The sequence below is a fragment of the Gymnoscopelus microlampas genome, assembly GCF_963454915.1.
Source record: "Gymnoscopelus microlampas genome assembly, chromosome: 2".
NCBI classification, from domain to species: Eukaryota; Metazoa; Chordata; class Actinopteri; order Myctophiformes; family Myctophidae; genus Gymnoscopelus; species Gymnoscopelus microlampas.
In genome coordinates, this window is record NC_139939.1 from 14,127,741 (window position 1) to 14,141,756 (window position 14,016).

Consider the following 14,016-nt stretch of genomic DNA (forward strand, 5'->3'; position numbering starts at 1 on the left):
GGGGGTAGCAGCTATGCGAGTGCAGACGGGCGGTAAGACACAAAGTGCTGTATATTGGTGTGTGGTCCCTTGTATGGGGGGGGGATTTATTAGATTTTTTGGGTGGGGGCAAGCTTCACACGGGTGGGTCGATCAGGGGATTAGCAAAAAAAATTAAAAAGAAAGAAAAACAAAAAGATTAAGAGAGCGAGAGAGATTAAGAAGAATGGAGGCGGAGAGAAAGAGCGCGAGAGGACAAGACAGGAAGAGTGAGGAGAGGTTAGAGGGGCCGGAGGGGAACCGCTCACTCCAATGTCCTGAGACACGCAGGCGGCCTTCTCTGCATCGTAACTAGTGGGATGAACTGACACACAGACGTTTCAGGTCTAATGTCCACTTGACTCCTCGATGTGCTCTATTGCGTTGCCCCGTGTGTAGGACGAGAGGCTTAGCGTGCAGCTGCCCTGCAAAGTGTTTGCTTTCACCTCAATAACAAAAAAGGACTGGCAGGTGGAAATGTCCGAAGGAGGGATGAAGCGATAAATGCACAAGGAATTAAAATGGAAGCAAGCAATTAAGTGACAGAGCTCCTTGCGGTACACGGGGAGAATGTCTAAATCGTCAAACTTAAGCGAGTTTTGAGGAACTTAAAAATTCTTTAATGGCTGGGGTGGGGTACAAAAAATATATACTTTTTTTTTTTTTTTTGAGTGTTTTGTGAGGTATCCCTAAGTAAATAAAGACTTCACTATAAGAACATAGTGCAATGAGAAAAACTGATATGGCTCCTATACTCAATTAATGAATACAGCAATACTCTAACCAATATTTGGACTCTGTGTTATGATGATAACATAAGATACTAGCTTCCCTGTATAGATATATAAAAGAAGAAAATTATGAAAGGTGATTCAATGGTGTGAATAATATCACCCCAAGCTGTGCTGATGAGTTAAATGAATGCAAAAAGACGTAGGAGTCAACAAACTGACTGATTCACCCACCATACATTCTGATTCAAACAAGTGTTCTTTCTCTCTGTTGTCTAGAACATTAGGCTATGAGGCGATGGGGTGGTCTGGTTAACTGACTGGCTTTTTGGTTTGAATGACTGAACCATACAGCTGACTGGGCATAACGGGCTGACAGAGAGGTAGAAATTAACAAGAGAGTCCAGAACCCGTTTCCATGGAAGGTAGACAGAACGCAGACATCTGCGAAGACCGGAGGGCGAAGAAAAGCCAAAGCGAGACTAATGCATGGGACAGAGAGTGACCGGAGGGGAGGGGGACGCCTTAGGGACAATAATCTGGGACTTTGTGCCTTCCTTCCTCTGTGACTTCCTGTTGAGAGAAAACAAAAGACACTTCATAGACCAGGGGTTTCGGATAATGATTCCTCTGGGGTTTCAAGGGCCAAAACGGTGCATGTTTCCACTTTACGGTGGCTACCAGTACGCTAGACCTTTTATTGAGCCCGTTTCCTATGCGTCAGTGGTCGTGTTTATCCAAAATGTGGGTCCCGGGCTGAAAAGGTCACGGGGCCCCAGAGACCAGCAGTCCAAAGCTGCTGGCGCAGTCCGAAAGAAGTTTTGTATTGTTTTTTTGTCTTTGTTTTTAAATCTCCTCTCCTTTGGAGACACAGTTTCAGTCCAGAACTCGTATTAATAAGTGTGGTCTGTAGGCTGGCCGATACTGCTGTCTGGTTTTCCTGTGTTGGGGCATCCCTGAGCGCCACGGGGGTGGGGGTGGCCGTTTCAAACCACCTCACCTGCCTGCAGTGCCTGGGATGTTAAGGCAACGAGGTGTACAGCGAGAGGCGACAATGCGCTGGCATCCAAAGTATCCGGGCCAGCATCCATTAGTCGCCATGTAAATAACAGGGCTGGAAAAAACAGCTGTTTGAAAAAAAACAATAAAAAGTAAAACAACACCCAAAGAAGGATTAAATGTAATCCTATAGGTGTTGCACTCTGAAAGGGATTAAAATAACAGATTACAGACGGATAGTAATCACAGTCACAACAGTGCCACGGGACGGGAGTAGTGCACCAGGCCCAGCTTTTAGCACACTGTGTGTTTCTCCAAGAATAACTCCTCCACTCGGTTACGTAAAAGGCTGGTTTTCTCAGACGTTTTGGTTTTTCCGCTCGGCTCCTCCGGGGACTTCGGGGGCCATTCCGGCTGATTCTTTGCCCCGAGAGAAAGTGCGTTTGAAGCCTCGGTAATGCAATCCACCACTCTTCCCCCCGGGGGACCAGCTGCTGTCGCAAAAAAAAAAAACACTTCACCGGACCCTGTGGCTTTGTGTGTGGGAGAGAGAGGGGGACCGAGCACCTCTTACCAGCAGATGTCTTACGTACTGTCAGTGTAAGATGTATAATTCCCGGTGTATTCAAGCCCGCGGGTGAATAGCGGTATCACTCCTTGTCCGTGTGAGGAAATAAAAAGGAGGCTCGGCCACTTGAGAAGAACACAGGAGCGTCTTGTCTTCCGTCTCTTTGTCTACATGGTGATCTATCCTGTTTATATGAGGTACGACCAAAGAGCCCTCAATCCAGCAGGTTCTCCCTGGTGCTTGTATTCCACTTGAGTAAACTGGGGTTGGCGTCAGTGCTGGAAGCTACCACAGGCCCGAAGGATGGCTGAGACACCTGCACCTAGCAGTGAGACACAGATATGTTTGGTTAAAGGGAGGCATACGGCATCAGGACGTACACTATATCATTGGTTCCCACCCATTGGGCCCCCCTGGAACCCCCCCCCCCCCCCCCCCCCCCAAGGACCTTGGGGGGGTTCCAGGGGGTCCCCAGCAAAAATGTGTTAATTTAGCGTCACACAATCGTCGCACAATCATTTTAACCACTTTAACCTTTCATATTTTGGCTATTCAAAAATATCAGATACACAAGCTCATAGTGTGCTATGAGCTTGTAGATCTGCTATTTTTGAAAAATTGAGAAGATTTGTGCAAACCTTTGAATATATATATTTTTAAAGCGAAATCTTTGCTTCTGGGGGTCCCTGGAACACAATATTTTGAGATGGGGGTCCGCGGCCAAATAAATATCATTTTGGGGTACTTGACATTAAAAGGTTTGAGAACCACTGCACTACATTAAAAAAGGGCCCCTATTGTACAGCTTCTGTCGAGTTCATCAAAGACCTTGTTAAAAGTTAATTTACTTTGAGTGGTCATTTTTTTTATTTATTGATTTTGCAATACACCAAGTATATGTGTATTCTAGTCTTGTGTAGCCGCACGATCAGAGATCTCAGCCTACTGGTTCATCTGGGGACATCTAAATTCAATATATGGGCTTGAATAGCAGCGAGAACAGCCACGACAGCATGCCCACTGCTTTGAAAACCAATCCTGACTCTGTCCCAATATGATCTCTGAATTGTTTAGATGTCACCAGACATATAAGTAGGTGGAGGTCCCTGGTCGTCTGGCTATGGGAGACTAATTATGTTCAGACAGTTTCTCATTAGCCACAGTTAATGTATTTGAGCTGGACGTAATTGGCACGACTCCCAGAGCAGTTACAGTACTTAAAAAAAAATAATACAGGCAGATTTGTTGGATCTTCTGGAATGACTGGGCACGTTTTACAACACTGTGACTTTAACCGTGCAAACACTTTGAAACATGGCATTCTGATCCAGAGACACAGTAGGCAAAACAAGTTCCTGGAAACTAACAATATCATACCTTCAAAATTAAATGGAAGCACAACTGACTACACAACTGTTGCATGAATCCCACTACTGTCTCCTCTCAAACAAGACTAATAGCCTAAAAGCCCTGCTAGCAGCACTTAAGGGCCATGTTGCTCCTTACAGCCGATAGTTTTTGTTTTTGAAATATGTTATGAAGTCAAAGTGTGACGAATGAACCACTAAAGATGTCTAGAATGAATTGGGGTGGGGGGGGGGGGGGGGGGTTATACAGTGTATGTTCACTGAACGGGGCACTAGAGGAAAGGCCATCATTCTCTCCTTTTTTGGCTTACTCTGGATTATTACACCCCTCAACCACTTCACACAATCAGACAGCGGCATATCCATGCAGCAAAAAACGGGATTCATTTCATTTCCCCATCACGTCTTTAGCACTGACATGTTGATCGATGTGCTCAAAGACTGGTTTAGCTAGGTTGACAGTTACACAGAGCTGAACCCCCCCCCCCCCCCCCCCAATAAAAACAACAGGTGCTGATTCCTCCAACTGTCACTGTGCTCAACAAACATGACATCCCTGTGTTTGTATATGATGTGCCAACATGTTACGCTCGTAAACGAGGTTGGCAAGACGTTATCATATGTTGCTTTATGAGACAGTTTGTCGCCAGAGGCATACTGTATGTGACAGTGACATGGAATCTCGTGACTGAAAACTTTTGTCAGGCCAAGTTCCAATCTGCCATTTGTGAAACTGAGTGAAAGGGAGCCTCCCACACTATAGTGCTGTTTCCTAAACAATTACGGTAGCACAATATGCAGAATTATGATGTTTTGTCCAGATTTTTTCGAAACGTACTAATATTCTTCATTCCATGTTGAAGAAATCACAGATTGAGGCCTTTGCTTTTACGAAATGTCATCATTAGGTTTTTTTGGGGGGAGATGCTTCTGAACATGCATTCTATAGCTAGTTTGACCAATTCAAACACTCTTTAATCTAATCTATCGCTAGTTTGAACACTTCAATTACTCTTTCATCTTAAAATAACAAATAACTGAAAATAGCCTATCTACAAGCTCACAACACATCTGCGACACGTTGTGAGCTTGTAGATAGGCTATTTTCGGTGCATGACATGATTCCTTGGAAGACTTCTGTGAAATCCAAATGAAAGAAATCATTCGTGTTGACACCTTATAAACATATATAAGACAACATATAATCTTAAAAAAAACGTTCTAACTCAAGTGGATGGTGGAGTCCACACAGCACAACTATAACGATGACATTGGTCAACGGTATAGTTGATCACTTAAGAGTGATTTGACGCAAAAAAAATGCAGGGTGTCACACTAAACATGTTTACAGAACATTAATGTTCATCAGTGTAGATGCTCACATCATTATGCTATCAATATATTTAACTTGGTGTGGATGACAATTAAACTCTTCCAAACATTTACTCTCAGGTACATTAATTAAGAGATTACTGGTTATGTACATTAAAAGCATCCAGGCATGACTGTGACCATCATATTAAAAACAAAACATAAAGAATATACTGTATATAGATATGGGTGAGTGTATAGATATGCAACAAACATGTGTGTGTGTGTGTGTGTGTGTGTGTGTGTGTGTGTGTGTGTGTGTGTGTGTGTGTGTGTACTTTGTTGCATGCAATGTCGAGCACCGAAAACAGACGATCTACAAGCCCACAAAGCGCCGCAGTGCAACACATAATGGTCTTGTAGATCCGCTATGTCCGGTGCGCGACACCGCCGCACAACTAAGAATAAATCAGGCATAACCGCCAAAGGGGGAAGCAGAGGCATTGCAGCACTCACTCTCTCTCTCTCTCCATCCCTCACTCACACACACACACACACACACACACACACACACACAGTGAGTCATTGCAGAACTACGCCCTGCCTGCCTGTGTTCACTTCTTCAGTGGGGGCTCGAGGGTGGAGGGAGGGAGGGAGGGAAACAGAGAGTGAGAGGATGAGAAAGACACAGCAAATGGAAAAAAGATGGGACGTGAAACGTCCGCGCGGTGGAGCGCAAATCACCGACAGGCCGGGTGGCCTATCCATTTTGATGAGGTCAGTCTTGCGTGAATATGGGGCTTCTGAATGGCTCATCATCCCATAGCCTGAAGGCACGATGGGTCTGAAGTTATAAATTCACACGATAATAAGGAGGCACGCCCCTACCTCCCCCCATACTTTTGGCCGTGTGGTGCAAGTGATGGCATTGTGCGCATGTATGAAAACGGCACAGGGCAATGGGGGGTAAGGCTAGGATGAAGGATGGTGATTGTTGATACCTTGAGTCAATTATTTTTGTACAGGGACAGAGTGGGAAGTCTGGGAACACACGTCAGGGTGGGAAATGTCAATGAAAGGCAGCCAGATGTAATACTGTAACTGTGTCATAGAACTCTTACTCTAACTGCATGTATGCAGGCGCACACACAGGCACACTGAATCACAGAAGGATTCTGACACCAGAATGCCTGTGGTTGACTGCAGAAGAAAAACTATGCCCTCTGTATTCTCATACAGTATACTAAACACACACACACACACACACACCTTGTTATCCCAGACTCCCAGCTGCTTTAAAGCGATGTTGAATTATAGTAGAACCTTGAGTTATATAGCTATCTATTGTGGGCAATGGGCATGATGCGAGTCCAAATATTGTCAATAATGTTTATCTGCTGCACTCTCTGAGTGGGGAAAAGAGGTTTTTATCATCCCTGCTAGCGGTGGGGCTCTAGGGATGGCAATGTCGGTCTGTCACTCTGTCCAATACTTCAATACCAAACAAGATATCTCGAAAACTACTGTAGGGAATTTGCTGTGCAGTGCACCTTATTGCTCAGTTGAGGATGAACCGCACTGATTCTGGTGACCCCATGGCCTTTCCAAAACTTCCTTGCACACAAGATATATCAAATCTGTTGGGCAGTTACCATACAAAAACTAAAGTTTATTTTGTACGGCATCTAAGTTCTGCCCACTGCTTCTCGAACCTTGCTAATGCTCAGTTCCTACACAAAAGATCAGTAGTTTCAACCTCACTCAGCATTAGGCAGTTGAGACATTGGAGTAAATCTAACTTTTAGACACACACACAGAACAGGCATGACAAATGGACCTTTCCACTTCCTCTTAAGTAATCAATAAGAATGCTTCATTCATGCGCATTAATCTGTCTCTCACACACACACACACACACACACACACACACACACACACACACACACACACACACACACACACACACACACACACACACACACACACACACACACACACACACACACACACACACACACACACACACACACACACACACTTCTTTGGCCTACTGGCAGCATGCACAACAGATTTGGCACTGGCAGGTGTAGTGTTTTGCAAGATAATTATCCACGGACACACAGACACACTCTAGACGGCGCGCCCCCTAGGTAACAAAAACACATGGTCTGCTGCCTTGCTGTGAAATCACATCCTACATGCTATTACAACTTGTGTAGCCCCAATATATCATTGCTGTTGTCCCATGCCTAAATATTACAGTGATGTGATGTCACTGTAGTTTTTGTAAGATACGTTTTATTACTGGTTCCAGGTCCACTGCTACTGTAAGTTTACAAACGGCGACCGTTCCTACATCATGGAATGGAGTTGGAGCAAACATCCTCACAAAGAGCCTTTTAATATCTCAACCCTGCTTTTAGGACCTACTATAGACCCTTAACAGACGACGTCACACTGGTTGCAAGCGATAAGAACCAATATTGCGCGCGCAGGTCCAGCACCGAGGGTGCGTTTGGAAATTGCGCACCGGAGCGCACTCGCCTATTCGTTTGTATTGGCCAGTGCGCTCATTGCTGTATTCCGAACGCACCCTATGTGTATGGGAATTGATTGCATGAAACAATCACCTGTGTTTTCAGTCTCAATGTTGGTAAACAAATAATTGGTCTATTAGGTTGGGCCAGCTGTAAAACAGGATCTCCAAATTATTCTGGAGAAATTTTCCATTTAAAAATCCAGTCCATAACTGCTGCTGTTGTGAAAATGTTAAGAAAAAGCTAAATATCCTCCTGGATGTAAACATGTTACGCCTGTTACGTTCCACATAGTTTGGTTTTGTTGTCTGGGATTCCTGTGTGTTCTTCCCCTGTCTCTCCTTCCCTCTGTCAGTCACTACAGGTCTCATCAGCTGTCAATCATCCTGTTACCTGGCCCCACCCTCATCCAATCACCACCATCTGCTGCCTATAAAAGGCTGGGTTTCATCTCAGCTCATTCTCTCCCCAACCTTCCACCTGAATGCACCTACATTCTCAGAGCTAAACTTAACAGCTTAGAAAGTGTTCTACAGTTAACCTGCTATGTGTATGCTGCTGCCTTGGGACAGGAAAGACAGAGGCCTCTATACATAGACATCACGTAGGTAGAACATTGTTAAGCACACTAGGTAAAGGGTGTTTGCCATCTATGTATTTTTGACGCTAGCCACTGGTAGAGTAGTTAGGTAGGCAGGCTTTTGTTTTTACTATACTAATGATTTAGTTAGGTAGTTAAGCTGTCTTTTGTTCCCTAGCTGTTTTGTTTGTTATTTTGGCAACACGCGAGCCCCCTGGTAGTGGCTTACTTTTTCTTTTGGTTAAACCTTATGCCCTGTGCATACTGGAATGTACATATTGTTATTAACACTGCTTAAAGAGTAAAAGCACCTAGCACCTTTTGCTCAAACCATTGTTTCGTCCATTATTTGCACACCTTTGCTCAACAACCCGTTTTCTATCATTATGTTACAAACTCCACCCTAGACCCTAAAGGGTTTCGTAACAACGCCAAACACATTACGCCATTTAATAACCCGATTTACTTGGAGAATCAATTCATCCTCATCACCATTATGCCAGATAGTCAGTTGTCAATCAGGGAGGGTGTCGCGGAAGAAGCTCATAAAGACACCTCATGCATTTTAAGTGTAAGCTTTCACAAGTGGAAGCTCTTATCCACAAGCTGCACAACAGAGAGTAAGATTTGATTTAAACTTCATTGTGCATGGTGTCACAGAGAAAAAAGCCAATCTACAACCTCACAACGTGCCATGCTGCAAAGCTTGTTGATCTGCTATTTTCGGCACAACACCAGTAATTTATACTTAGTTGCACACTTAGTCACACCGGTTACAGTAATGTCATTCAGCTCAAAGTCTCAGCTCTACTATTATCTAATGCATTCAGCAAAATAAGCAAGCCATCACTGTTATACACCCAACTGCTGACCATAATAACAAATAGAGATCATTGCAGTTTGCAGATGCTGGACCGGAGGAAGTGATCCGACGACTCCTAATGTCTGACAAGAGACAGATTACCCAATTTCAAGTTCAAGTTATTTGTCACTTGCACACAATAGAACACTGCAGGCAAACTCCAATCTACACTATCTGTTGTGTAGGTTTGAGCACCGCTAGCGGTGGGGCTCTCAAGATGCCAATGACAGTTGGTTGGTCCATCCGTCATTCCATCCCAACATTTTGGTCTTTTGGCTAACTTGTGAACAGAGGACCACACCCCTCAAGCTACTGAGAATTAGTTGTGCTCACTGCTCAGTTAAGTACCCTTGTTAACCAATGGTTCCCTTCCTGGGCCCTGTGGCCCACAGGCCAGGAGCCTATCTGCCGTTTCTGTAGCGTGAGCAGCTTGATGTACAAGTCCACAACCCCTGGACATGGCGCCAGTATGTTGCAGGGACTTAACCCCAATCCAAGCCTTGAGTGCCAAGCAGAGAGGCATTGGGTACCATTTGTATAGGCTTTGGTACCAATTGAACCTCAACCTCCCAGCGTCAGGGTGGACACCAACCACAAGGCCACTGAGCTGGTGAGGGCGCTAAAACATAAAAACACGATACACCTCAAAAGTCTAATGATATACCTGAAGCAGACCAAATGACACAATTATCATTAATATTCTACAACAAAACTAATTTAATTTAAATACAAATTAAATCATTGGACTGGATCTACATGGAGGTCTTTGACAAGATAATACTGATATATATCATATGCAATGATCTTACTGTATATGAACATGTGTTACCTTAGTCTCCCCATATCAATACACAGTAAGCAGAGTAAGCAGGCACACCCACCCACAAACAATGTGCATTTAAAAATAGCCTCACCAGTCTCCCACATAATCACTTGACATGACAAGATTATTTGCCATTTAGTACCACACTGGCAGAGGCGATTGTCCCAGGATGAAACAGAAGCTGGCAGTAGGTGTGCACAAATAGGTGTGCACTGCGCTCCTAAATGATTGGTATGATATTTGTGTTTGATTATTTACTTAATTAATTAATATTACTTACTAATTCCCAAGCTTGTTCCAAGTCAGGGACACCGACTTTGGTAAAGTTCATTCTGACAAGGCTGCCAATTGCTTTCTTGTCCCTTCAACACATTAGTGTAATTGTAACTTTGTTCCTCTCTTTTCCATGCTGACTATAGTGGAATGTGCCCCATCTGGGTACTTGTGGGGTACAGCCAAATGAATAAGTACTATCAATCTCACTCTATGCCTGCTGACTTAACAAAGTTGGCTACTCTTACTATTGGCACTGGCAACATTATTTTCCTGAGATGTTACGATTTGAGGCCGATTCCTGAACAGGCCACCTACTCAGATACTCTGATAAGTGATAACATGCTATCTAGAAAGACCAAAAGCACTAAATCTAGTAGTTTAATATTTCATCTTCATTCGCAATTATTTCTAGATAGATTGTTGTTGGATATGGTAACGTGTTGTCTCCAACAACACATGAACGGCGTGGTCAATGTAGATCTCAGACTTCATGTGGCCAACCTATGACATCTGTTGTCTATGATATGTGTACAACTGCAAATTTGGCAAGGTTTCAGTCTGGTCAGAGCCCCCTCTGACTTCCATTATGGATAATTAATATTTAGTTAATAAATATTTTGAAAAGTATAACACATGTGAAACACAGTGTGCAGAAGAAATATGGCGCTGATCAGTCCAGCGGTTTGTGAGATTACCTCTGGACAAACAGGCACACAGACATTAGATAACTCTAGTCTAGATGGCTCGCCTCTGAAGAGCCACGCCATAAAAACCTGAATTAGATAAACTCAGCTACGCCTGCCGAGTATTTAGAGGGGAAATGTGTGCTCACATCAGCAAGAGAACTAAGGTAGTGGCTAAAGCATACCTACTCCATATGCATCTGAGATCTGTCTACACATGGCAGGTTTCCACAGAGGGCAGGTTTTGATTTATGTTTAATAGTGACTCTAGACTTCATAACACCATGATACTTTCAAGTGGCACGCTTCCAAATATTGAGTGCGTTCCTGTGGCATGCTGATAAATGGATACCAGGTCAATGGCAGGGTTATATACAGTTTGCTTAATGGGCAATGATTCTAAGAGACAAATCTTTATGTTATCGTATAGTATCAGAGCTTATTGCTTTTAAATGCATATAGAATATAGCATGGAATTACAGTATAATATCTTGCATGTTAATGTTTCCATCAATAACATGCAGGGTTTCCTGCAGGATAGAAAAAGACCCTAGTCTAGGTGCTACTGGAGGGGGGTGCAATATATGGACAAGATTTGTCCAAATACCTCAATCGTGATAATGATCGTTAGGTCCCAGTGTCACGTACATGATGGAAAACCCAAATGTATAATGCCATTGTTGTGGTATACTTCTCTTTAGTCTTGGTGCTGACCAATTGGTGTGCCGCCTAGACTGAACTGGTCTGGTGGAATGCCTGACATGTGTTGTTAAATGAATTGTATGATGGACAGAACGTTGTCCACATCTGCCTTGAAAACAGTAGATCTATCACACATTGTGAGCTTATTATAGTCCTGCTATTTTGCAAAGATCTCAATATACTACAGATCAATCTTCTGGAGCGCTCTGTTGGAATTGTTGCCCCCACGACTCGACTCCGAATAAGAGGTTGAAGATGGATGGATGGATGGAAAATATTCACCTATAATGTCATACCCAAAATAGGGATGCCAAAGTGAGTAAGGTGTGCTTCATCCAATAAATAGTTATAGCAGATGTATTCTTAATTAATGCACAATGGGCTGAAATTCAAGCCTGTCACCACCATCTATTCAAGTGTATGGCGTGGCGTGTGCTCTGCCATACTCAATGCTAGGTGTGTATAGCTAGGTGCCCTGCCTATACCTTCTGATGTTAGGTGTGTATGGCTAGGTGCTCCGCCTATAAGGCTAAATCCACACCAGAAGAGGCTATTTCTAATTCTGTTTTTCTACTAAATACACAAAACACAAACATCTGAAACACCCACATCAGCTTTTTTGGACACCTAGTCCAGACCTCTTTCAGACCACATCGTGCTTCTGGTTGGCTTCTGCTTTTTCCTTGCCACACAGCGACAAAGTTGAACTTTGCCCTACTTTGCCCCTCTGCTTTTTGCTTGCCTCACTTCTTCCTGCCGTAGTAGGGAAGGCGTCTGTCGCTCCTCGCCATAGACAATACATGGAACCTTTACCGCTTGTCAGAACGAACCGTATGCTGGCATGAATTCGGAATGTGTGCTGATGCTATGTATATAGCTAGGTTCTCTGCCTATAAAGTATGTGTGTTGATGCTGGGTGTGTATGGCTCACCGCTCGACCTGTGCGTGCTAATGCTGGGTGTGTGAGCCTCATCATAGCTCTGCCTGTATGTGCTGATGCTGGATGTATATGGCTCTCTGTGGTCCAGATCTCTCTCTCTCTCTCTAGCGTAGTCACTGCCTCCTACAGAGCCACAGGCTTGCAGAGGGTGCCTGGCTGCCCCAGTAGGTGGCAACTCTCCCTTTATTTACCAGACAGGGGATTCTAATGCTACAGTTTGACTCCCATCTTAATATAATGGCAAATGATTTTCAACTGGGCCACAAATGGCATCATCTAATACCTGCAAAAATGCAGATATTAGAAGATGCCTCCCCCCACCCCCAAATAAGACACAAACCAGTGGGTCTCACACACACACACACACACACACACACACACCACCATGCCAAACAGAGCCAGGAGGACTGAGCTCAGTTGGCACTATTCAGTCAGTCACACACATTTTAGGGAAAGCCCACCAGTCTCACGTATCATGAGTAGTAGTTAGAAGATCTATTGTGTGTGTGGATCCATTAGATATCCATCTGATCTACACACACACACACACACACCAAGTCTGGGTGGGGACACCACACCACCACGGTAGATGGCGTGGTTTTGAACTGTGGTGTTATACATGATGATGATAACCGGTCAACTTGGTTAATGATGGAAGACGTTCAGATCAGCCTTGAACTGATACAGCGGTTGCGGTTCGATCACCCGGGGGATGGGGGATGATGATAGGTGGATGGATGGATGGATGGAATAACAGCGGTGTAACGTTACAGCCTTTAGCCTGACTGCTGCTGCTAACAATAATAATGAATATGAATAACACATCAAATGTAACTGGGTGGGGGGGTCATTTTAATGTGCTTCCAACCACAGCCAGTTTTCGTATAACGCCATGTTTATAGCTTTTCTTTTAGCCTCCCTTTTTTTTTTAGCCCTTTCCATTTAAGCCTCATTTTCACACACACACCCCGCATATCGCGAGAGTCAAAGGGAGCAAAAAGGACAGATCTACAAGCTAACAACGCGTCGCATTGCGACGCGTTGTTAGCTTGTAGATCTGTTCTTTTTTTTATTTAGGCTAACTTAAGCGACAGCTCTCTGATTAGCTAGCCTGACACAGCTGTGCTGGCTAGCGTGCTAACACGCTAACGCGTCCACCAAAAACCCAAACTCACCTGGAAAAGAAAAGAGAGAAAATAAACTGCTCCCCGTCTATTCTATTAAAAAAATAAAATTAAACACGGCCATGTCTTGGTTGTCTTCGCCGCTGCTTGTGTGTGTCTTCCTTCCGTTGTAATTTTTTTTTAAGGAATTATAATCCGAAATTGTGAAGGAATACTTGTATCATTGTCAGTTTTTAATAACGTTGCGGTCTCGTGTTGGTTTATAAATCCTCTGGTAAATCCACAGGGTTTGTTGCTCATATGGTTCCTAAAAGGACGACACACATTATTCTTTTTATTTTTTTTCAGCACCAACAAAACGTCCAAAAAACTCCCGATTCAAGAGGGTCCGTCCCACGGCTGACGTAGGGGGGAGGCGGAGTTTGGGCTATACCCAACCAGCTGATTGGACGCCTGGCGTGTCGGTCAAGGCCCAGGCGTCGGATTCGATTGGTG